The 25,873-nt window shown below is 31.9% G+C and overlaps 1 long non-coding RNA gene across 1 annotated transcript; it reads left to right on the plus strand.

Moving 5' to 3' along the window:
- The first annotated feature begins 7,266 nt into the window (after window positions 1-7,266).
- Window positions 7,267-9,023, plus strand: LOC114276433 (uncharacterized). Its single transcript, XR_014337152.1, has 3 exons — window positions 7,267-7,642; window positions 7,835-8,004; window positions 8,579-9,023. It is a non-coding gene; the product is annotated as an uncharacterized LOC114276433 (long non-coding RNA).
- The last annotated feature ends 16,850 nt before the right edge of the window (window positions 9,024-25,873 follow it).

Here is a 25,873-nt window from a genome sequence, read left to right on the forward strand (position 1 = left end):
ATTCAAAATTTTTAATTTCATAATAAATTATCAAATCAATTAATAATTTTTAATGATATTAAAAATATTTTTTAATTAATAATTTAAATAATTTTATTATTATATAGGAGAACAGTTATGAATTTTATTTTTTTTAATTAATTCTATTAAATAAAAAAAATGAGCAGTGAAATATTTGTAATTTTTTAAATCATAAGGAGAAATTCGTATTTTAAGCAAATTTCAAAATGTGTGCTTGTAATTTACCCAAATCTAAAAGAAAAAAAGGATAAATTACACAAACCTCCTTTACTATTTGCAAAATATATATATATATAATTTGACCTCCATTTTAGTATAACTAAAATAACCGAAATTAATGTAAAATAAATAAAAACAAAAATATATTTCGAGAAAAAAATTTGGGTGGGGTGACCTTTGTCTTAAAACTGATTTTCCTCTTCTTTATAATCTTTCAACTGATAAGGAAGGCTCTCTCCGCCAATTCTTTGCTAGGAAAATCAGCTCAAGTGTTTGGAACTTTCCTCATAGCAGAGGATTGTATTCTTGGGAATTGGTTGAAGAAGCTAGATTGACTGTTGTCTTATCCTCAGCTCCTCCCTTGAGTATTGAAAGTGAAGACTGCCATATTTGGACTAGTGCTTCTACAGGCCATGGTGAGCTCTCACTACAAGAAAATGCATTTTTGCCGACCATTTTTGGCTACCAAAAACAATTTAGTCGCCAAAAGTCACGGAATTGGCTACCAAAAATAATATTAGTCGGCAAAAGTCAACTTTTTGGCTACTAATTTTTTTTAGTAGGGGAATGTTGATTATTGGCGACTAAAAAAAATTTAGTAGCTAAAAATATTACAATTGGCGACTAAAAAAATTTTTAGTAGGTAAATATATCACAATTGGCGACTAAAAGAAAATTTAGTAGCCGTAGAGGTACCTTTAGCTACTAAATTAATTGGTAGCCGAATGAAAATAAAAAAATTAATTTTTAATCTTTGCCGACCAAAATTGTGGTCGGCAAATGTTAACTTTCGGCGACAAAATTCCTTTTAGTCGCCAAAGACCTACCTTTAGCTACTAAATTATTTGGTAGCCGAATGAAAATAAAAAAATTAATTTTTAATCTTTGCCGACCAAAATTTTGGTCGCAAAATGTTAACTTTCGGCGACAAAATTCCTTTTAGTCGCCAAAGACCTACCTTTGGCTACTAAATTATTTGGTAGCCGAATGAAAATAAAAAAATTAATTTTTAATCTTTGCCGACCAAAATTTTGGTCGCCAAATGTTAACTTTCGGCGACAAAATTCCTTTTAGTAGCCAAAGACCTACCTTTGGCTACTACATTTTTTGGTAGCCGAATGAAAATAAAAAAATTAATTTTTAATCTTTGCCGACCAAAATTGTGGTCGCCATATGTTAACTTTCGGCGACAAAATTCCTTGTAGTCGCCAAAGACCTACTTTTGGCTACTACATTTTTTGGTAGCCGAATGAAAATAAAAAAATTAACAAAATAGTTATTTTATTTTATTAATAACAATACCATTAGTCTCCACCTGAAAATTTGACTAAACAAAATAGTTATTTTTATTTTTATTTTTAGGATGTACACCCACCATCCAAAATTATTAATATCTTATTTTATTTTTTATTATCTCAAAATATTAATTAAAAAAAATTAATTATTAAAATAATATGAATTTCTTATTTTGTCCTTTTTTAAAATCCATTAATAATACAAAAAGTACAATTATGACAATTGATATTTCTAAAAAAATATACTATCAAAAGGTAATTTTGAAAAATTAATATTTTTAAAATGTAATAATTGTATTATAAAAAGAAATTAAATTCTGAAAATAGACTATTATTTTTAGATGGAAGAAGTTGTCGGCTTTCATTTGATGGGTTGAACACATCTTTTAATAATTGGGCCCTCACGCGAAAGGTATTCTAAAATGGGCAACTTGTTATTGGCTGTTTGTCGATAGTTTTACATTGCAAAAATTTAAAGGCATAGTTACAAGTCAGTCTGATGAATTTAATTTTTAATAATAAATTTATTATTTTTAAAAAGTACAATTAAACTATTTATACTTTTTACATCATCATATTTCAATAACACTAATAAATTAAGAATAAATCAAAATTCACAAATTTTAGACAAAATATCCCAATTATTTATCATTTTAATAAATTTTTCAATATTATTACCAGTACTAATGAAATAATCATTTTACAGACACAAAACATATATTTAAAAAGTTTTAAAAAAATTTCATTATCAAAACGAAAGCTAAGTGTGTAAAAAAAATTCACTCATGACTTATGAGTAAATAAATCTGATTTGTAAGACTTATTTTTAAATTTATACTTTCTAAATATTTCTAAATTTTGTAATTTTTTTTTTCACAAACTGAGTCATAAAACTCCAATAAAGTAAAAAGTATAAACAATAAATAAAATTAAAAAATATTAATTTAACAAGCCTAATCTATTTTTCACATCTCTAAAAAAATTAGCAGCAAATATTTTCACAAAATTTTATCTTAATTTGAAATTCCCTCTCAAATTGGGGATTCCCAACAAAATTTTGCCCTAACCCTTCTCTGTTTCTCATCTCACTCTCATACACAACTCCTTCTCATTCCTCACTACAAGAAAAGTGGGTATATGAGACGGAACTATTTGCGATGGCACACTTTGTCACTCATCACTCTGTCTCTTTCTCTGTCTCTCTATCTCTTTTCTCTATTCGTCTCTCACTCATCTCTCTCTCTCACTACCCATCTTCTCTACCACATTTACCACCACTGCAAATGCCATTCAACTACCATTACTCTTCTCTTTCTCTCTTTTACTCATACTCTTCTTTCTCTGTCTGTTTGTCTATCTGTCTGTGTGTCTTTCGTTCATCTTTCTTCTCTCTATCTCTCTCATTTGTCTTCTTTCTATGTCTCTCTCGCTCATCTCTCTTCTCTCTATCTCGCTCATCTCTTTTCTATCTCTGTCTCTCTCGCTCATCTCTCTTTTCTCTCTCTCTGTCTCTCTCACTAATAAACTAGTTACAACTGAATAAAAAATTAATTAAATCCACTTGACACATGATTTCTTCATCTGTCTTTATCTATGACAAAATATATATATTGCATGTTCTAAAATTCTAAATCAAATTGATTAGTGCCTAGTTAGTCATGCAGGAGTCCCAAAAAAAATTAACTATATTTTGCAATATAAGAATATAAGAAAATATAAGAAAAATTTTAAAATATAAGAATATAAGCAAATATAAGAATATAATATTTTAAAATATATTATTATATTTTTCAGTAAAAAAACATATTAGGACAAATATTTGAGATAATTTAATATTTTTAATTTATAATAGAAATTACTTATATTTTTATTTAAATATAATTTTAATATATTTGTTATTTCACGGTTAACGGTTGAACCTGTACAGAAACTTTGTAACATTTACTTCTATTTTCTTTTAAGATAATAAATTAATATTTTAAATTTTATTTTTGTATCACATGAACCATTGGGCAACATCTAAAAAAACACCTATTTTAAGATAATTTATTTTTTCAATTCATTTTATCGAGCCGAATCTAAGAAATATATATGTTTTAAAATTTTTTAAAAATTCAAAATTCAAAATAAGCAACAAATATTTACTATTTTTTGGTTAATTTTTATCTTTATTGAATTTTTTTTGAAATTTTAGAAAAAAAATTATAATTTTTCGATTCGTTTTGTCAAATGAAAATGAAAAATAAAAAAATTATTTTTACCTTTGGCGACCAAAATTTTGGTAGCCAAAAGTTTGTTTTCAGCGACAAAATTATATTTTAGTCGCCAAAAAAGTAAATGTTTTGGTGGGAGACATTTCAAATATTTAGAGGGAATTATAAAATACCTTTACCGACAAAAAAGTTTTAGTCGCCAATAACCATTTACATAAAACATCTCACGCTCTCACCAAACCAAACCAAACCAAACCCAACCCTGAATCATTAATAGCGCCTCTCTCTCTCTCTCTCTCTCTTCAGCGTCCTTCTCCATCTCCCTCTCCCTCTCCCTCACCGCCGCTCCTCTCCCCTCCACTCTCACCGCCGCTCCTCCTCGCGTTGGCCGGCAACCGGAGCACCGATTCACCTCCTTGTTGGTCACCGTCGCCTGAGATCCTCTCTTTCCTTCTCGGCTCTGTTTTTGTTCGATTGTTGTCGCCTGAGATGACTACCCGGGCTTATGTCTCCCAGTTTTCAGCTGATGGTTCCCTCTTTGTTGCAGGGTTTCAGGTACTACTTTCTTGTTTTGGAATTGGGTCTGAGAAATTTAAAATTTGACAGCTCTTTAATGTGCATGTTAAGTCTGTTCTGATTGTTTTCTTAGGAGAAGGAAAAATGTAAAGTTTGATTTAGATTTAGTTATTTATTTATTTGTTCTTTCTCAATACAGGGAAGCAACATTAGAATAAATTATGACAATGTTGTTTTCACGGTTTGCCCTAATTTATATGATAATGCTGTTTACACAGGTTGGCCTCACTAAAATATATATATATATATATATATATTTGAACTTTGTAAATAAATTACTTATAAGAATATATGCATGAGTAGCTAAGAGTGTGGAAAGACTGAAATGTGACACATTGGTAGCAGTGTTTGGTCTCTATTTGGTTTACTGAAATGCAGGTAAAGCAGTGTCTGGTTTACTGAAATGATTATAAATAGGAATAGAATATATGAGGCTCCAGCTGTGTCTCTGTGTCTCTATCTCCCTTCATCTATTTCTTTCAATCTTGACAGGCCAGATTTCTTCAAGTTGTTGTTTGTTCACATCTACATTTTTTTTGCTCACCAACTGTTCGACATTTGGTCTGTGACATGTAGAAATGAATTGTTTAAGTATATATGGACCCCAAAGCATCTCTAGTTTGCTCACCAACTGTTTGACAATTTATTTGTGATACATAGGAATGATCTGCTGGAGCAATTTTAATTGTGTAGTTTTGTGGATTTTTGTTAATTGTTTCTATTGATACTAATGTACTCAATAGTAATCTGCTGGAGCAATTTTCTGCTGGCAAGATTGATGCAGATCTTCATTTCAGTAGCGTAATAATTGAGCCACATCTACTATGTAATCACCACTTAAGGCAAAACAAAAGCAATACTAATGTACTCAAAAATGAAGAGAAGGCTGGAGGAGATGAACAAGTTCACATCTTCATTTCATTATTGTGTTTGGTATGCAATTAGGTGCTAAGCTTTCCTCTGTTCTTTCTTTACACTACCATTGAGAATATGCTCATTTTTCTTTCAATTCCTAGATGATAAAGAACAAGAAACCAGCTAAGCTCCCAATGAGGCTACTAGGCACTGTTTTTTTCTTTTTCTTTTTTCTCTATTCAAAAGCCTATGTTAGTTAAACCTATGTTATGTAATAACTGTATTAATTTGTTTTCTATCCAAACTCGGATCGGATAGATGTTAGTTGTTGCTGTAAAGTGAGAAAATTAGAAAGATTAATAACAGAGGATGAAATGATTGATAACCATAGAGATGCGGACAGCAAAGTAGGTTTATTTTCTGTAAGGTTGTCATAGGTGTTTTCTATTATTTAGATGGTTTTATATATATTCTATCAACATAATTGTTGAATTAATGCTTACTGATGCATAGTCCCCTCCTGACTATTAATGCTTACTGTTAATTTTCTAGTCATACACATTATATGTTTGGTTCCAGTTGGCTTGCATTGCTTGATTGAATTTTGAATGTCATTAAATTTTGCAGCAATCTCTATTCATGGTTTCATGCCATAACTGGAATCAAGTTTGGTTTGGCTACTTGTCAGGAAATTGTAAGCATAATCTCTTTTTTGGCGTTATTTGTTCAGCTTGCATAATTCAGTTTTATAAAAGGGGTTAGTGGAATTGTTTGATTATCACTACGGATTTTGAATCTTTTTTTTTGCTTCTTTTCTTTTCTTTTCTTTTCAGTTTGAATAAAGAATTCCTATCTTATCCTGTTTTCTGTCTATCCATGTTTTTGTTCTTTTGTCTTTGTTTTTGCATAAAACAAAATAAAAAACAATATTTGGTACATCATACATGTGTTTTTAAAAATATAAAATGAGATTAAGAAAAAATGTTCAGTGAGTGGAGGGAGGAGGTAGTGGTCCGAGGGATGACGCAGGGGATAGGGAATGAAAAATTGTTTTGAAAATAATATTTTTTCTTCAGATTTTGAAATTGAAAATTGTTGTCTTTTTTTTGGAAACTAAAACAGTTCTCAGATGTGTTTTTTCATTTATATTTTTAAAAATTCTTTTAAAAAAAAATGGGCCCTAGAAGATTTGAGTCCTAATATTGTTCCAGACTTATTTTAGATCTTCTGATGGATGTAAACCTCCTTCCGAACAAATTGCCCGACAATTGGCATTTGATTAAGTGCAACTTTGGATCTTGTGACCATTCTGGTTGAATAAGTTGGTATGATTCCTTTTATTTATTCCTTTTAATTTTCCCACCTTTTTCATCACTTAAAAGAAGTCAGTTTTACAGGTTGGGGGAAACAGCAAAACTTTGCTGCCAAATCTGAGGTATGTATGTGTATATATGTATATATGTTTGTTTGATGAGATATATTGTGGTTAGCTTCCCTTTCTGGACAGTAATAATGTGTTATGTGTTTTTATTTTATTTTCTTAACAATCCTAGGAGGGGAATAGGGGAATGGGGCACTGCATCATTCAGTTGTCAGACTTGAACCCGAGCATCACATCTGATAGAGGAGTGTCTCATCCACCGGGCCCAACCCTTGGTGTCTTGTATTTTGTTCTTATTGTAGGGACAAAGAGGTGGTGGTGGTGGTGGTGGTGGGGTGGGGATTTGATCTTTTTAGCAAGTTTTTAATTGTCTAGTTGGTACCTATGTCAAATTATGGCACAATCACAGTACTGCTTTATGTTCTGGTAGATGAAAATGGACTTATAAATAACTAAAATTGGAACTGAAAATCTTCCTCTTCCAGATGCATCTGACTGAAAATTCACAGCCAGTTTGGGTTGATTTCATGCCAACAGTCGATTACAGCACAAAACAAGAAGCAGAACAAAATTCTACGTTCCAATTGAAATTCGGAGTTATTTCAGATGATTGGGAGTGAGTAAATTTTCTTCTTCTTTTTCTTCTTCTTTGTATTTTTTTAAAATTAATTAATTTTTTTTTCTAGAGTGGGATCATATATTTGTGGGAGACATTAGTTGAATTACCTTATGACAGAAACTTTGTTCAGTTGAATCTCCACTAACAAGACATTGATTTTGCCGCTTCACCACCAGGAAACTTTATTTCTGCACAAAAAATGGATCACTGTTAGAACTAGTCGGGATAAGACTTGCATTAGTACAATAAAACGCCATTGCGGCTAATTTTAGCCCTTAAATTCTGGTTCTGCAGATACAATAAATTTAGTTTTTTTTCTTTTTTTTTTTTTTTTTTTGAAAGAAGAAACTTGGATATTCACTTGGATGTTTTGTTTTGCAAATCATGGTCGACCTCCCGGTGCAAATGTTGCAGCAATAGCTGATGCTGCTACTGTTAGACCAGAAGTAATTTTCACCCTAAGGTGCGACCTTAGGGCTTGTATTTAAGTGCATGAACCATATTGTTATGTTTTGGAGATGTTATGTTTTGGAATATTACTATAGACAACATGTCCAGTGTCATTTATGAATCAAAGTGCACTTTTGCTCTCTTCAATTTGCAAGTTTATGGTGACAGCACCATATAATCCAAGCATGAAACTATTTTGTTGCAGTTCAATTGGGGATCTTTATGAATATGACAGAAGCTCAAAGCCATCATGGAAGAAGCACATATGGAGAGAAGGAACAACAACAGAAGATACTTCTCTCATGCCATCAAAAGGGTGTGCTTTACATGGCTTTGGTGGATCTCATTTCTGTATCCCTATGTCTTTTGACTAAGGTAATCACCACTTTCCAATCACTTACTAAAAGGGCGACCCAGTTCATGATACTTCTGTTAAAACGGAATCTAGTGAGGGATACATTAAATATTTACACAAGTCCCCTTAAACCTAAGAAAGTTCTTCATATTATATTTGGTCTTTAAAGGTCATGACTTGGAGCGATGGCAAGTGGTATCTATTTCTAGCTTTGTGCACGGTTTGAGTCATGAAAATCAGTCACTCCAAAAAAAATAAATAATAATGGGAAAGATTGTCTACCTATTATCTCTTCTAGACCATGTTGTGTCTGCCTTGTAGCTATTACAAGTGCTACATGTTTCCAGTGTTGTGCATGGTTTGAGTCATGGGGATCAGTCTCTCCACGAAATAAAAATAAAAAATAAAAAAAAAAATAAAGGGAAAGACTGCCTATATACTATCTCTTCTAGACCATGTTGTATTTGCCTTGTGCACTGGTAGAAACTTTTTCTTTTTTTTCTTTTCTTTTTTATTTTTTTCATATCTTTGATGTTTATGTGTTCTCTTGATGAAAATTGGATACTTATAGTGATCATCATATAATATATGCAGGGTGGTAATTTGGTAGAGAGAAGGCTACACCAAAGAAAGTGGAAATGGATAGTCCATGGAAGTCTAGAATATCATCACTTGTCTTCTATCACATCAGTTTCCCAAGATGAATTCAATGAAAAAACCTCCTCTTTGTTTCTCACAACAGCTTCTGGATCTGTTTTGGAATATAGAGTTCGTTGTCAGTGTCAACAAGTACCTTGAAGCGCAGAGCTAGAAGCTCTCTACAGATTGCTACTTGTTGATACTTCATGGATTTTCTTTTATGCTTGCTGACATTTGATGTAGAATTTTGTGTACAAAGGATATCTATTTTGTATGATTATATGTTTGTATGGAATTATTATTTTGGGTTGGATTATATTTGATTTGTATAGAATTTGATGTTAAAACACCAAATTTTTGTATGGTTGAAATGAAATAGAAATATGTATTATTTTGTTTATATACAGGGTGCAGGTTGCACGAAATAAATACAGGTTGTGAATAAATAAATTATAATAAAAAAAACACTAAATAAAGTTTTTGGCAAGTAAATGTTTAGCAGCCAAAAAAGAAAAAGTGAATTTGTTAGTGACTAACCAATTGGTAGTCAAAAAGGAAATCAATGTTTTTAGCCACTAAATATTTGGTAGCTAGAAAGAATCCAAAGATTTTTGGTGACTACAAATTTAGTAGCCAAAACTATATAAGACTTTAGGCGACTAAATAGTTTAGTAGCAAAAAATAAATGAAGACTTTCGGCGACCAAATGGTTAGTAGCAAAAAATAAAATTTAATGAAAAATAATTTTTTTGGCTACTAAATTCTTTAGTCCCTAAATGTAGTAATGTTGGGACTAAAACTTATCTACGACTAAAATTTTTAGTCGCTAAAAATCAAATTAATTTTATTTGAACACTTTTGGCGACTAAATATTTAGTCGCCAAATATCACCTTTCCCGACTAACCAGACTTTAGTAGCCAAATGTTCAGTTTTGGCGACTAATATTTTAGTCGCCAAAAGATAACCTTTGCCGACTAACCAGACTTTAGTAGCCAAATGTTCAGTTTTGGCGACTAATATTTTAGTCGCCAAAAGATAACCTTTGCTGACTAACCAGACTTTAGTAGCCAAAACGTTCACTTTCAGCGACCAAAAATAGTTTAGTCGCCAATACTATCGCCGACAGAGCATAGGCGACGACTTTGGCGACCAAAAAAATTAGTCGCTAATTTGTTTCGGCGACCAAAAATAGGGCTTTTGGCGACCAATATTTTGGTCGCCAAAAGTGTCATTTCCTGTAGTGTCTCTGTGTCTACTCTTTACTTTCTTAGTAGCTCTCTTCTTGGCACTCATCTCAAAATCTGTAAACATGTTTGGAGTAATGCATTACTCCCCAAAGTATCCTTTTTTTGTTGGTTGACTTGGAAAAATAGAATTAAATCTTCAGCGTTTTTGTACAGAATAGGCATTCTTGGCAGCAATGTTTCGACCCTTTCCCCCTTCTGTAGCTCTGAATCTGAACCTGCTGTTCATGTCTTGCTCCATTGCCCTTTCTCTTGGTTGATTTGGTCTGCAGTGATTCATGATTGGGGTTTCATTGGTGCATACAAGAATCAGTAGATGGCCTTCTCAATTGGTGGATGGATGGAAAATTCAAGAATCTTGACAAAGTTAATTTGGAGAGCTATTCCCTTAGTTGTCCTTTGATCTTTTTAGAAGCATAAGAATGAATGTGTCTTTTCTGAGGCTCAACCCAATTTCTCTGCTCTGAGTGAACTCATCAAAACCAAAGCAGTTCTTTGGCTCAAAGCATCCATTAAAGATTTCCCCTACTCAGTTGATGATCTAGTCTTCAAATGGAAACAAAACAGGGGTTGTGTTTGACTCTCAGCTGGGCTTTGTTCCCCTTTCTTCTTCTTTTTTCTTTGGTTGGTTCTTTATCAACCATGGGGTGCTTGCATTTGTTTGAGCTTCTCTTTGGTCAGGGCCGGCTCTGAGTTCGTCGGGGCCTAAGGCGAATTTTAGAAATGGGCCCTTTTATATTGAAAAAAAATTCATAAATAAAACGATAAGTTACAATTTTTTTATTTGTTTGTAACCATAAAAAAATTTACTTACACATAAAATCATTAAAATTATAAATAAAACAATTTAATAAAACAAAATTAGAACAAAAAAATTAGGAAAAAAATTATTCAATTAAAATTGATAAAGACCTAGGTAAAAAAATTTGAGCAAAATTATTTATTCCACTAAAATCTAATAGATAAAGAAGGTAAAAATAAAAAATAAAAAAAATATGGCCCATATATTGTATGTATTATTTTTCTTGAGCCCAAATACTTTTTTTTTAATATATATTTTCATTTTAATAAATATGGACCAAACTACACTTATAAATAAATATGGAGTAAATCATACATGGACCCAAAAAAATATTTTGGAGCCCTCTAAATTGATCCTAAAACCAAAAAAAAAAAAACATTGAGCCTATAATATTTTACCAAATTTAGGGGTCCTATTTTTGGGCCAAATTTAGGGGGCCTATGTTATATATGTTATATGTTTTACCAAATTTAGGGGCCCTATTGTTTTTTATTTATTTATTTATATATTTTCATTTTAATACATATGGGCCAAACACATTTATAAATAAATATGGACTAAACCATACATGGGCCCAATAAAACATTTGGAGCCCTTTAAATTGATCTTAAAAAAAAAAAAAAAAAAAAAAAAAAAAAAAAGTTGAACCTATAACAATTTTTTAAATTTGGGGGCCCTTTTTTTTAGCCAAAATATGGGCCTAAGGCACAAGCCTTACCTGCCTTAGGGCAGGGCCGGCCCTGGCTTTGGTGCCATTTTTTTAGGACTAGTTTGAGAGTTCTTTTGCTCTTTGCAGCTACCTCTTCTTTATTGATTGTATCTTTGTTTCCCTTTTGTTTTTTCAATCAATAAAGTTTTCTTTGCCGATCAAAAAATAATAAAAATATGCAATCCTATCACAAAATTATATAAGTTTCACGAACTTATATAAATAATCTCATAAAAATGTGTACGTTGAATATAAATTTATGTAAGTCTATACGAATTATGTTTAATTTACGCATTTTTATGAAATCACTTATGTAAATTTGTGAAAACTTACATAATTTTATAGTAAGATTGCATAAACGAAAGCATTTCCCTACATTTTAATAGAAAATAAATGACAATAACATCATTTTTTTATTCATATAATGAATTAATGAAAAATGACTTGCCTATTTTGTAAATTAAAACCTCCAGGGAGATCATCGTAATTATAATAAAAGTATGGAATGAATTGTATTTTTTCTAATCCATAATGCAACATACCCAATTAAAATAAACATTATTTTTTTAATATATATATATATATGGTCCACCATCAATAAATTATCATTTACACAGTTCATTTTGTTGTGCCTTATTCGTAATTTGTACAACAAAAATTAAATTAATTTTTTATGATATTATTAGATTATATTTGAAATTATACTTACCTTTTTTTATTTTTCTTTTTTAAACAAAATAATAAAATAATGTAATTCTTATTATCTGTCACCCCCTCCAAAATTATACCATAAATACAACTCATAAGCGGAAAGATAATAGAAATAATATGTTTTCATTCATTAAAATGCATATACAAAAGATAACACATGCGATATACATTCACAAACTGTTCATCCTCAATCTACAGCATGTGTTAAGAGAACTGAGAACCAAACAAGTAATTAAATGCCCTATAGGTTTACATCTTTCCAAGTCGTTGCTTGGTTACAACAAAAGTGAGCCTAACTCAATACAATTTAAGCCCTTGGCTATAAAAAAAGTAAAACAAAATAAAGAAGCCCTTACTTTCCAAAAGTCTCTCCAAGCTACTGCCTTGGTAGAGGCATGTCACCAGCACTTGAAAATAGTTTCCCAAATAAGGTGAGTCAAAACCTAGTAGGAATAATTTAACACAATATATGAGATTTAGCAGAGATATAAGTACAGTGTGCATACACAATGTTTGTGACAAAACATTCACATTTTTATAAGATCGTAAAGTACCATAGTTCATATTTCAATTCATTTTCCGTCCATTCTTTTCAAGTTAATTTACCCTTTTCAACTCATGATCCAATTCCATTTTTTTCAACAACCCAACTGAAACTACAACTCAGTGGTTATCAAATCAACACAATTACCACACAAACACTTCAATCTGTCATTTTACGAAAATTTTATCCACGGGATTGGCACCCATATATACACAAGATTTCGGGGCTTTCACCCTGGACACTCTGACCGACTTAATTTTAATGGAGTCCATCCTCTATCTCCTCCCAAACATGGAGTATATCCCTTAACTTCTCTCAAACATCATACATATACAATGTATTTAAAATATAGTCATATTCAATGACAATCAACAATAGATTAGTTTTAATTCACCTAATCCCCATGCAATTTCTACAACAATCATATATATCCTCTACCGATAGCCCAATATTGTTATTTCTAAACAGATATTCAATCTCATGATAGATAATTTATTCAAAACTTCCAAAAGTGAGAGGTATTACATACTCAACTCCACTATCTATTTCACTATCCACCCAATTGCATGTTTACAACACCAATTTCATTTATTTATACAAAATAAATATTATAGTCATTTTAGGGCAAACTCCCCATTTTTCCAAATATTAAACCAAGTTCCAAAATCAACAATTTTGACACAATACAACCCCATTTACAACTCCATAACCATTTATTTTCCATTCATCAAAAATCCCTCTTTTTATTTCACACCCAAACCCTAGGTTTGTTCAAACTACTCCCAAACTCACCATTATTACACAACGACAAATAACTAAGCTAAAGACCATATGAAAGTGTAGAAAATCTCTACCTCAAGAAGAGAAGAGGAGCAAAGTAAGGTTGAAACTCCAAAGACACAGAAACCCACTTTTGTTTGGGTGAAAAGAGAGCCCACAACATGCTCTACCTTTTTCTCAAAGGCACTAGGGTGAAGAACCCAATGGATCTAGGTAAAATAGTAGAGAGAATATGAGTTTTAGAAAGAGAAACTCAAGATCTAGGGTTTTGGAGAGTTTTAGAGAGAGAGAGGAATGAAAAAAGTGATGAAAAAGTGATAAAAAAAAGTCATCTTCACGGACTGTTATACATACAGTTCGCTCGAGCGTGGAAAGTGACACTCGAGCGTCAGACACAATGTTTCGCTCGAGCGTAAGAAATGACACTCGAGCGTTGAATACACGCTTTTAGAAGTTTTGCAGGTGAAGGACATCACTCGAGCGCAAAATTAGACACTCGAGCGTCCACCCGCTCGAGTGTAAAACACACTCTTCTAATATTTGCAAATCTGCAAAAATACTGAGAGTTTGCCAATCTTGCTCAAGAGCAAGAATGGCCGCTCGAGCGGAGAAGCAAAAATTTCAAAACCTGCTCAAGCGCAAGAATGGCCGCTCGAGCAGAGGAGCAAAAATCTGGGCAACAAAGGTTTAGAAAAACAAGCAACCAATCTATTTCAAACACACAACTACAATCCAAATGACCAATCCAAGAAACAACAAGGGGAAGAAGAGATGAACAACAACATTAAACCATGAAACCCGAGTCCGGAACATAATAAAATGTCGAGTCAAAATCGGAGTTGCTATATTATCAAAACAATATTTTGTTTCAAAAATGATCTGTACATAAAATCTTATAAAATAAACGATTTAAATTATTGAAATATGACCTATAGTGATTTCCACAACCCCAACAAAAACCTCGTGTCCATTGTCGACTAGTGATAATCTAGATTGAGATCCTCACCATTATTATATGGTTGTAATTGAAGATTTTCATTACATTATTTAAGGATTTGTAAGATTTTTTTAAAAAATTTATCACTATTTTAAATTTAGAAAAAAAATCCTTACAAACTCTTGAATAATGTAATAAAAATCGTCCATTATAATTTTAAAATGAAAAAGATTACAATCTAGATAGTCCTATCCCCTATATGTATATATAATACCACATTTGGTGGGGATGCTCTTCCTTTCTTTCTTTTTTTGTTTGTTTAATATTTAAATTACGAGATCTTATAGGAACCAAATATGAAAAACCAGAAAGAACTCAAAGTTTGAAATCAAGAGTGAGATTCATTGGTGGTTTGGTCTCATTATAATTGTTGGAACAATCTTCTGTATAAATAAAACAAACTGAAAGTAATTCAAACAAAATAAAATAAACTTACAGAAATTATTTTGTTGAACCGAATCAATAATTAAAGAACAAGTCGAGTGTGTGACACTCTGTCCTTAAGACGGATTCACCCCGCTATGGTGCTTACGGTTGAGTGGCGTCTATCTCTCAGGATACAATGATCTTCACAAACTTGTAGTAGCACTCCATACAAATTTGTACGGCGAACTAAAACTTTGTGTTCTTATACTCTCTTTATTTTAATTCTAAAACTAGAATGTAGATAAATGCAAACAAAAATAGTTTGGACAGCAAATAAGAAGTTGGAGACTGAATTTTTCGAATCCCAACACTGCTGGAATGAATTGTATTTATAGGCAAACAAAATGATCCGAACAGGTACAAAACATGTAATGAACAGGTGTAGTATGGACTAAACAGGTGCACCACTAATTCAAACATTTGATTTGACCATTCCAACTTGGAACATATTTTCCAAATTAACTGAAAATAGTACCGTTGGAGCCGTTGGTGGAATAGTCAAACCTGATGGAACTTAATTTATTTAAACTATTGAAATATATATATATATATATATATATATATATAACTATTTGAATAGTTTAATCATTTTTAGGAAACCACTTAAGGAAACCAAAAAATAAATTTAGAATTAAATTAAATTCCCACAATAATTTTTATTGAAAAAATTCAAATGAATTTTATCTAAAAAATTAATGTTAGACTCGAAAACAATGTAAACTTTTCATTCACTCATAAATGATTTTGACGTTCCTTCTTCACCGTGTGACTTGCCACGCGGCAAGGAACACTTCACCTCTTCGGACCCGCCCCAAAATACGTTCGGGGCCCACTCAATTTTGAGCTCAAAAATATGCCTATATTAAACTATTGTTTCCAACAATAACAACTTTAATTATACACCATTATCATTGATTTGATATTCTGGGATAGTTTCTTGTAGTCCATAGACTTTTCCTTAAATTACCCTCCACATTTAATAACTCTTAAGCAATTTTTATTTTTTTTATTCATCAAACCTTTTAAAATTGTTAATTATTTTTTCTCATTCATCAAACCGCCTAAGAATTTAAATAGAAAATTACAAATTATTACATTTGTAACCACCACTAATATTATAAATCCTAAATCACACGTACATTACAAATCAACGAATAATGAGTGTTAAAACAAGCAAAAATATACATACCTAGATTTCTTGTTAAGAATTTTACCTAGAAAGGTAAAGAGCGTTTGAAAATTAATTGATACATTGTAAGCCTCATACATAAAATGAATAATCATTCATTAATATTTCTTACCAAAAAAAAAAAAAAAATTGAATAAAAAATTTGTGTGTAAAATATTATAATTAAAATAAAACAAAGTCTTACAGTGCTAAAAATCTAAATTTACAATAGGCTCGATATAACAGTGTAAAATTTACCCACGTGATTCGGTTTATGGTGAATTGCCAAATAAGTGGGGTTCGTTAATTAAGATCTTTATTAATTTTTTATCTTAAATTTATTTTGTTTTCTGAATGAACTAATGAGAGAGTAGGATCTTGGACAACACAATAATTTCAATGCCTCCAAAAAAAAAAAAAAAAAAAAAAAAAAAAAAAAAAAAAAAAAAAAAAAAGTATTGGAATATACCAGTGACAACAAAGTCATATATTACGTCATTTAAACCCTATCGAAGTGTGAAAGAAAGATTCTAATAAAATCTTAATGTAAGTTCAAAAAATAAAATAAAATCTTAATGCTCCCACCCTATATCCAAGTGTGGAAGAAAGATTCTAACAAAATCTTTAATGCTCCCACTTTATGACGAAATCATTTTATTTGCTATTTGTTGGAATTTACTTAACAAAAAGTTAGGGTTTCAAAATTTGAGATTCAGAAATTGGTACGTGTGGTAGAAATTGAATTGATAAAATATGAGGTCTACATATGAAATGAATCTGAGACATTAATGTGAAATTTTAAATAATTTCTAAATTTTTATATCCAGATCCTTAGCATTACTATTTACTTAAAGGTGATTGTGAGCCTTGATATCTTATTTATAATCATTTGTAAACTTATTAATGATAGTAGAATGATGCCTCAATCCTATTGACGTGTTGGGAAAATTCTTATACTTTTTTCTTCTTGTGTAATTAGAAAATTGGCAACTAACCACAAACAAAAAACAATAATATGATTGAAAAATTTAAGGCACAAAAACAATCACAAAATATCAAATTTACATGATTCGGCAAAAAATGCCTACGTCTATGGGTCTAACTCCGAAGCAATTTTCACTATAAAATAATGGGGTTACAATGGTTCATTTTTAGTCATAACTAAAGGTATACAATCATCAAGATATATTATTGGATCACCAACAATACTTATATCATCACTATAAATGTGGGTTTCAATAAAATCAACAAAAGATAAGATTTAAGTCTCACCAATGCAGATATCCCAAACTACCGATCCAAGAGATTTTTGATAAGATCCACTCTTATCAAAACGTAGAGCTCATCTTCGTGAACAATCCATTGAAATTTCATCAAAATCGGATAAAAAATGACCATTCAATCCTAATTTGAACTATGAAAGAAAACATTTCTTCTCCTTTTATTCTCTCTCTTCACTTTATTGTTGCTGCTGTGTTTTTAATTGAAGGAAAAATATACAGGTAATCATATTACCTAATACGGAAATGGTTTGGATCGAATTGAATTACGAGCCTCGTCTAAAACCCCTCTCCCATCCCAGGGTCAATTAAGAAGCTACTAGAGTTTCTCAATATTTATCCACACTCAAAATTCTTAGGCTTTCAAGATGGTAGCCTCGAGATAAATGAATAGAGAGAGAACTTATTGTTTTTGGTGTGTCTACACAATGTTGAGCATGAGCCCTTATATAGGCATATATGGAAAACCACATGTACCTCATGGTTAGACCACCCCATGTGTACCACATGTCCAAAACCATGTGTCCCTCATGATTAGGCTATGTGTGGATAGACCATATATACTATGTGACCTTCAAAGTTAAGTCACACCATATGTACCACATGGTTTCCAACATATGATTTCCAACATCTCCCACTTATCCACATCCACATCATGTGTTATATGCTTAGTCATCACTTCTCAATCTCTCATTCAATCCACCTTTCAAACGGAAAAATGGAGCGTGCAACATGACGAGAAAGTATAAGGTATGAGTGTTATATTAAGTCACCATAAGCTAACATAGCACATCACTCGAAATATCTCGTCTACACCCCAGATTCAATGGATCACACAAAATCAAACATTTAAAAACCTCTCGCGAGTCATAACTCATAAACATGCTTGACCGCAACACTACATGTGTACTTATGATCATATCGTGATCTCAAATCTGACACAATCAGTCAGACAATGAGCTACAATACAATGGTATAATTTCTAACAATCTTCCCTAGCCACTTATGTCAATTCACTCAGACTTAACCGTTTTCCTAGGCATGGTCCTCTAGATCGTATTCATCATGACCCTTGGATGACATGCTAAAGTAGCGATATCAAGTCATCACTTCATGACATAGTTCCAGGTTCAGGAGTATCGAGTAGGCCTATTATTAGCCTAACAGGGCTCACACAGTGCTAGAGCAGGGATCCATCTAGCCATTCCCTTAAGTGGTCGACGATAGCACATACAATATGATATGTATGCTACAGCGAAGCTCCCACTAAATTGGGTCTATCACTCTCTAACGCCATACGAATCTTAGTTTAGTCACTATACAATCGCTTAACCTGAGTTTCTTAGTATATTCGCTCATCAAGCGCTTATCTAAGACCTCACATTCGGCTATTTTCAGGCTTCATAAAGCTATGGATAACTTTATATTTGACTTTTTTAAAGTCTCATATTAGCCAATGTTACGGCAACATCTTATAATAATAAATCAATTTTGTTCACTTCTCAAGTTACAAAATATTTACCTCGCTCGCTCTCTAAGCACCAAGATAATTAATGTCTTATCCCACTCTCTCTACAAGTACCAAGGTGATCGCTAGTGTAAGAAAGCCGATCTAAGCCTGGTGACATCATATACAATGTGTGCTAATAGTATCAATTATGCCATAAAATCACATGAATAAATAACTATGCATAAGATACTCAAAAATATTCAACAACGTCAATAAGGTATCCACAAAAACATCAAATCCTACGAAGTCCTAAACTCCTAACATGAATTTGGAAAGAATAATGCTATACGTCTCTAGTAGTGGCTTTAGTAAGTGGATCAGCCACCATCTTGCTAGTGGAGATATGTTGTAGGACTACCTCCCTTCGGGCAACCACATCTTGAATAAAGTGAAATCGAATGTCAATGTGTTTGGTTCTACCATGATACTTGGAATCCTTAGAATATGTCAAAACTGTCATTCTATCAACCTAGATCACAAAGGCTTCATGTGCAAAAGTCATGATCCCAAGGCATTGAAGGAATCTTCTCAACTAAACAGCCTCTTGTACTGTTGCTGAACAAGCAACGTACTCTGACTCCATCGTGGACAAAGTAACGCATGATTGCTTCTTACTATACCAAGAAATAGTCGCTCCACTAAGTATAAATGAATAACCAATGGTAGACTTGCGCTCATCTTTATCAAAAGCCCAGTTTGCATCATTATATCCCTTTAGTTTCAAATCTCCACCCTAATAGCAAAGAATGAGATCCATCGTCCCACGAAGATAGCGAAAAATCCTCTTCACTGGTTGCTAGTGAATAAATCTTGGGTTACTCTAGTAATGACTGACCAATCCCACTGCAAAACATATGTCTGGTCGAGTACACATCATATCGTACATCAGACTATTAACTACACTTGCATAGGGAACTTTTGCCATTTGTTTCTTTTTCTCATCTGTCTTAGGACAAGAGTCAATGCTCAGATTACGTCCCTTCTCCATTGAAATGTCAATGGGTTTGGAATAGTGCAGACGAAACCGTTCTAAGATCCTCTTAATATAAGTTTCTTGAGACAAATCAAGAAGCCTCTTTGAGCGATCTCTCAAGATCTGAACTCCAAGTATATTATTTGCATCTCCCATGTCCTTCATTTCAAAAGTAAAGGACAGCCATTCTTGAGTGGCGACAATCATCTCCATGTCATTTCCAGTTAACAAAATGTCGTCAACATATAACCATAGGATAAGGAAACTCTTTCTTGATCGTTTGACATACACATAATGGTCTTCCTCCATCATCTCAAATCCAGTTGAAATGACGGCTTTATGGAATCTAAAGTACCATTATCTAGATGATTGCTTTAAACCATAAATGGAATGTTTGAGATGGCATACTTTGCACTCTTGTCTATTGACCTCAAAGCCTACTAGTTTATCCATATAGATCTCCTCATATAGATCTCCTCATTCTTAACATCCATTTGGAAAAGTTCCAAATCCAAATGCGTGACAATAGCTAGAATTAGGCGAATAGAAGCAAATCTCATCACCGGGAAGAATGTCTCATCATAATCTATACCCTCTCTTTGGGTATAGCCCTTTGCCATGAGACGTGCTTTATACTTATCGATTGATCCATTAGTCTTGTGCTTAATTTTTATAACCCATTCGTTACCAATGGTCTTGCGCCCAAATGGAAGGTCAACCAACTCCCAAACTTGATTCCGAGCCATAGAACTCATTTCATCATTCATAGCAGTTATCCACTCATTAGTATTAGGTGAAACTAATGCTTCCTCATACGAAGCACGCTCATCAAGATCCAACGGCGTACACATGAAAGTTTCTCCCTCAATCTCATAACAACGATGAGGAATGGTTCCACATTCACTTCTACGTAACTGGGATCCTAGTGAGTTATTTTCTTGTGGAACACTCTCATTAGGAGGTAAATCACTCCCACTATCTTTGGTGATTTCAGAATAAGTCTCTAATTCTCCACCCTCGCCAAAAGATTGTGTGATCTCCTTATAATCCTACAACTCAAATAGTGCAACATCTTTCTTTACTTCACCAATACTAGGAAATTCATTCTCAATGAAATTGAGATCTCACGACTCATTTTCAGTCATTCCACCATTAGGGTGTTCACCATACATCGCATAACTCGTTGAGCATTCTAAGTATCTCACAAACAATTGTTTATTTGCTCTAGGGCCTAACTTTCCATGCTTATAAGAAGTACTGTGAACAAAACCCGCACAACTCCAAAGCTACAAATGCTCCAAATCTAATTTTGCGTCTTTTTATAATTCATATGAAGTTGTTAGAACTAACTTTGAAGGCACACAGTTAAGGATATAGGCAGCAGTAAAAAGTGCATCCCCCCAAAAAGATATAGGGAGGTTGGTTTTTGTCATCATCGATCTAACCATTTCAAGTAATTTACATGGACCAATATTTTTTAATTGGTACCCCTAGCACGATGGTTATTAAAGTTATTTGCTTTATAATTCAATTAATACAATTTGATATGAGTTTCAATAAAAACAATTGAAATCTTCTTGTTAAATAAAAAATTAAAGACTTGTTTGGGGTGTCCTAAATAAGTGCACTTTTTGACTTTTTGAACTAAAAAGTTGAGAAAAAAAAATATAGTTGTTTAGGATAATTTTTTAACTTTTTAAAAAAAATGTGTATTAAAAAATTGTATAAATTAGTATATAGGGAAAGATTGGAATAAAATAGGCTGTACAGTGGGATGAGGTAAGGGACAGCGTGAAGTGTATAGGCTAAGAGATGATTCCTTCCTTTTCGAGCATTGAATGGACGGTGTTGTTCAGTCCGTGGGGACCCACCACGGGTCCCGTTTTGCTAATCGAAACCGTTCAATGTGTAGAACTCGTCAAGTACTATATACTTGTAAAAAATCACATTAATCGAATATCGATAACTATCTGATCGGATTAATTTTTTTCAACCGTTAACTATAACACCATCTATTTTTTATACAAAACTGATTTGATCATGTAGTTAGCGATATCCAATCAACGTGATTTTTTACAAGAAAATAGCACTCGACGAATTGTACACATTGAATGGTTTAGATTATCAAAACTGGACCCGTGATGGCCCCCACGAGCCAAACAGCACCATGTTGTTTGTGCACCCCACCTGTGCAATTTTTCCCAAAACGCCAGCTCGTGCCTGTGGGACATCAATTCAGTTTGTAATAATATTGTATAAAATTAATTTTTTTATATTTTTTTTTATAAATAGTGATAACTTTTTAACTTTTTTAGTAACTTTTTGATTTTTTTTAAAAATCCCCAGGCCTAAATGAATCATGCAATTCAATTGTGATTTACTATAATTCAGTAATATTTTTGTCTTTTATTTGCATAACAAGTAAAATGGTGCCGTTTCTATCTCTATCAAGAAATAAGAGATGAATTAAACATCAATATATGTGATTATATAAATAATTTAATTATATTAATACTTCCTTTATAAAACTCTATGCCCATATTTAGTTATATAAATATATAAAATTAATATCATATTAAATAAAATGAATCTTACAATTCACAATCCATTATTTAAAAAAAAAAAAAAAAACAAAAACAACTATGATACGAGTCATAATTTGATATGCACTTGAACATAAGCCACCACATAACTCATCACCACAGAGCACAGAACAGAGATTCAAATATCAGAGCAATTATTTCTCCAAACATCCCAGCAAAAATTGTTCATGTATTCAAAAGGTATAAATCTAGTTATTAAAGTTGTGCTTGGTTGAAAGATTTAACGAGAGAATCGAAAGAGAGAATAAAATATAATCTCACTTTTTATTTGATTATATTGAAAAATATAGCGGAAAAGAAAGTGAGAGAGATGCAATTCCCCACATAGCTCTTTTCTTTTTCTATTTCCCAACTCAACCAACCATAACTTGAAATTTAAATCATATTAATTCTTTCTCATTTTTTTTTCTACTCCCCTTTCCCTTTCCATTTCCATTTTTCTCATAAAATCTTCCAACGAAACACAATCCAAGGATTTAGGGTTTTTTCCGAAAACTGATCAGTTTCCGATAAACTTTCCACCTCTCAGTGGAGAAAATCCATCTACTAAAGTCCCACAAAATCAATCCATACAGTTTCAAAAAACCACATATCTCACAGTCACCTATGCTTTAGATTGTCTCTACCAACAATCTGTCGGAATGATTCTAGCAAAATCATGAATTACCTCATTAAATTATCAAAACTAATTGTGAAGACAGAAAAACAATGCCACAATTTTTATGGCACAATTCAAGTGGTTTTTCTCCCCAAACAAACAAGCATAGATAATAACAGTTACAACTTCTAATATAAAATATAAAAATATAAAAATAAAGAACAGATCAATAGCATCCACTGATGGATTATATTAAAGATCAGTAACAGTATGTTTAAGAGTTTCAATACTATACACTTGCTCTTTGCAACTCAAGGGTTAGTTGGGGAACAGTAAACACAGCTGAAGAATGTCAAACTAGGTATGCTGATAATTTGACAGATTTTTTCCTAGTAATGAAAAATAAAAGTTCTAAAATACTATGCATAAGAAGCTTGTTATCCCTTTAGAGAACAGGCTCCTCACTAAAACATTACATCTAAACAATAATCCTATTCTTGCTAAACCATACTTCAAGCATGATAAGAGATCTTTCCTCCATTTTAGTCACCTTGCTTTGAATGCAGATCCAAACGTAACCAAGGCAACACTACTTTTAGGAAGAGTGTTTATATTGAGTGCAACGTTACATGGACTGGGCTACGAGTATTATTGACTGCGGGTATATGTTCAAGCGTCAAACCTTCATAAATTTAAATCTTAGGACTTGTATTCAAAAATTGAATATATTTACTACTATTATAAAAGTGTGAAGAATTGTCATATTTTTTATTTTTTCCGTATCTCAAAAATACCCTCCAAAATTTATTAAATATCAAACACCAACCTATATCTACCAAACAACCAAACACCTAGAATTCAAATACATTCAAATATGGTACACCTTCAAACATTATAATATGATTATTTTTTTAATAATTTCACTACTATCACCTGTTCAAACATCAACACCATCAGATATCATAATATGATTATTTTTTTAATAATTTCACTATTGTGGCATATTCAATATTTATTTTCAATCACCTTCTCATAAATAGTAAGTGAGAAATTTTGTGAGATTCAAATCAAGAAAAATCATGAAAATATATAAAGAAAATAAATATTTTTTGCAATTGATCTACTTTGAATGAGTAGTGATGATTCAAAGTGATCTTGCTGGCAACTGATAGCTCTTGGATTGTTGTTTTTAATTGGATTTTGTGTATTAATAATAGACTTTGTTTCGGAGGGTTCAAAACAATTGCCGGTCACAATCTACTACAAAACTTTCACAAATAATAATCGACTTTGCCCCGGAAGATTTGGAACTACTTTGTTTCGTAATCTAAAATAAATTCTACAATCAATGTTACCCACTCTGAGGCGCTAAAACTTGCTTCTGAATATCATACATAATTTTTACAAGGTTATACAAGATGAATGACAAGGATCGCACATCTGGAAAGATTGTAACAGAAGAAGTACAAAATGACGAAGATCAATATGGAATGAAAAATAGCAATATAACAAATTCTCAAAGTTTAATTGCAAAGAGGATCAAACTAGAGAATAAATGAATTTTATAAAAATACTTTAGTTTTCAATTTCCTTTACTTATTTTATTTCAAAATAATAATAATATTACAATATTAGTAAGATATTTTATTTCTTCACCTTTAATAATAATATTACTATGTTAGTTGGATGTTTTTATTTTTTAGCTTTCAATTACCAAGTGATTTCTACCTACATACATATAATATAACAAAAGCGAAACAATCTGATGAATTATATATTTAATAGTAATAAGTCTAATAATGTGATATGGACTACAATTATTTTATGTGATTGGTTTCAATTTACTTCCAAAATTTTAATACTTGAACATTAATATAAAAATATAGGATACTATGTAAAATATTTATGCTAATGTCTATTCTCTTATCATACATTTAATATCCACTCATGCAATTTAACCAATGCAATTATTATAAAAATGTAAAACTTAAAAAGCTAAAAACTAGTACAAAAACAAATAACTAAAAAAAAGAAAATTTACCACGTGCAACGCACGTGTTACTCTACTAGTATATATATATATAAGTACAACAAGCGTCATGGATACATATGCATTGCATATTGAAGGATTGTAAACAACCACAAAATATCAAGGCCTTCAGCTGCCGCTGAGCAAGTACTAGAAGGGATTATGGACAGGACATCATAATGTTAATAATTAATTTGATTCCCTACCCTTGGTACCAGTGACCTCGGATTAGGGTTGATGCTACCCTTGGATGAACTAATCCAAACTCTACATGAAAGTAACACTCTACCACTTTCGTTTTCCTTTTTTGTTCCCATTTTTCATAAAACGAAGAAAACTTGTTTGGCAACTTCTTTTTTTTGAAAAAACAAAAAGAAAGAAAGAAAGAAAAAACATTTTTTACGAAAGACTAATTGTATTCGATTTTTCAAAAATCTATATTCATACAAAAATGAAAACAACGGATTTTTTGAACCTTCCATTGTTTTTGTTTCTGAAAACACAACATGTAACATGAAAACAATATGACAAACAAGCCTCTAGATTCTACGTACTAGTAGGCATGCAAGTAGAAATATGGTGCACTGGATAAGCTGAGCAACAGGATTGGGTTTTAGGAAATTCACCTTAGAAGGATGACAAGGGCCTGCCAGAAAGAAGTCCCCATGGCCCACGCTAATTTTGAGGTCTTCAGGAGTTTGTTCAGAGTGGTCTTCTTGAAAACTATTCTAATATGTGCTCATGAATCAAGACAACAAGATAAACAATAATGTTGATTCTGATTTCTGCAATACATTGCTATGCATATTCTAACAAATTTTAAGTTCAGTCTTAATTAGGTTAAACGTTTCATATTCATCCGCATAGAAGCACAC

Source organism: Camellia sinensis, chromosome 8, assembly GCF_055761805.1.
Source record: "Camellia sinensis isolate YWXY chromosome 8, ASM5576180v1, whole genome shotgun sequence".
Taxonomy (NCBI): domain Eukaryota; kingdom Viridiplantae; phylum Streptophyta; class Magnoliopsida; order Ericales; family Theaceae; genus Camellia; species Camellia sinensis.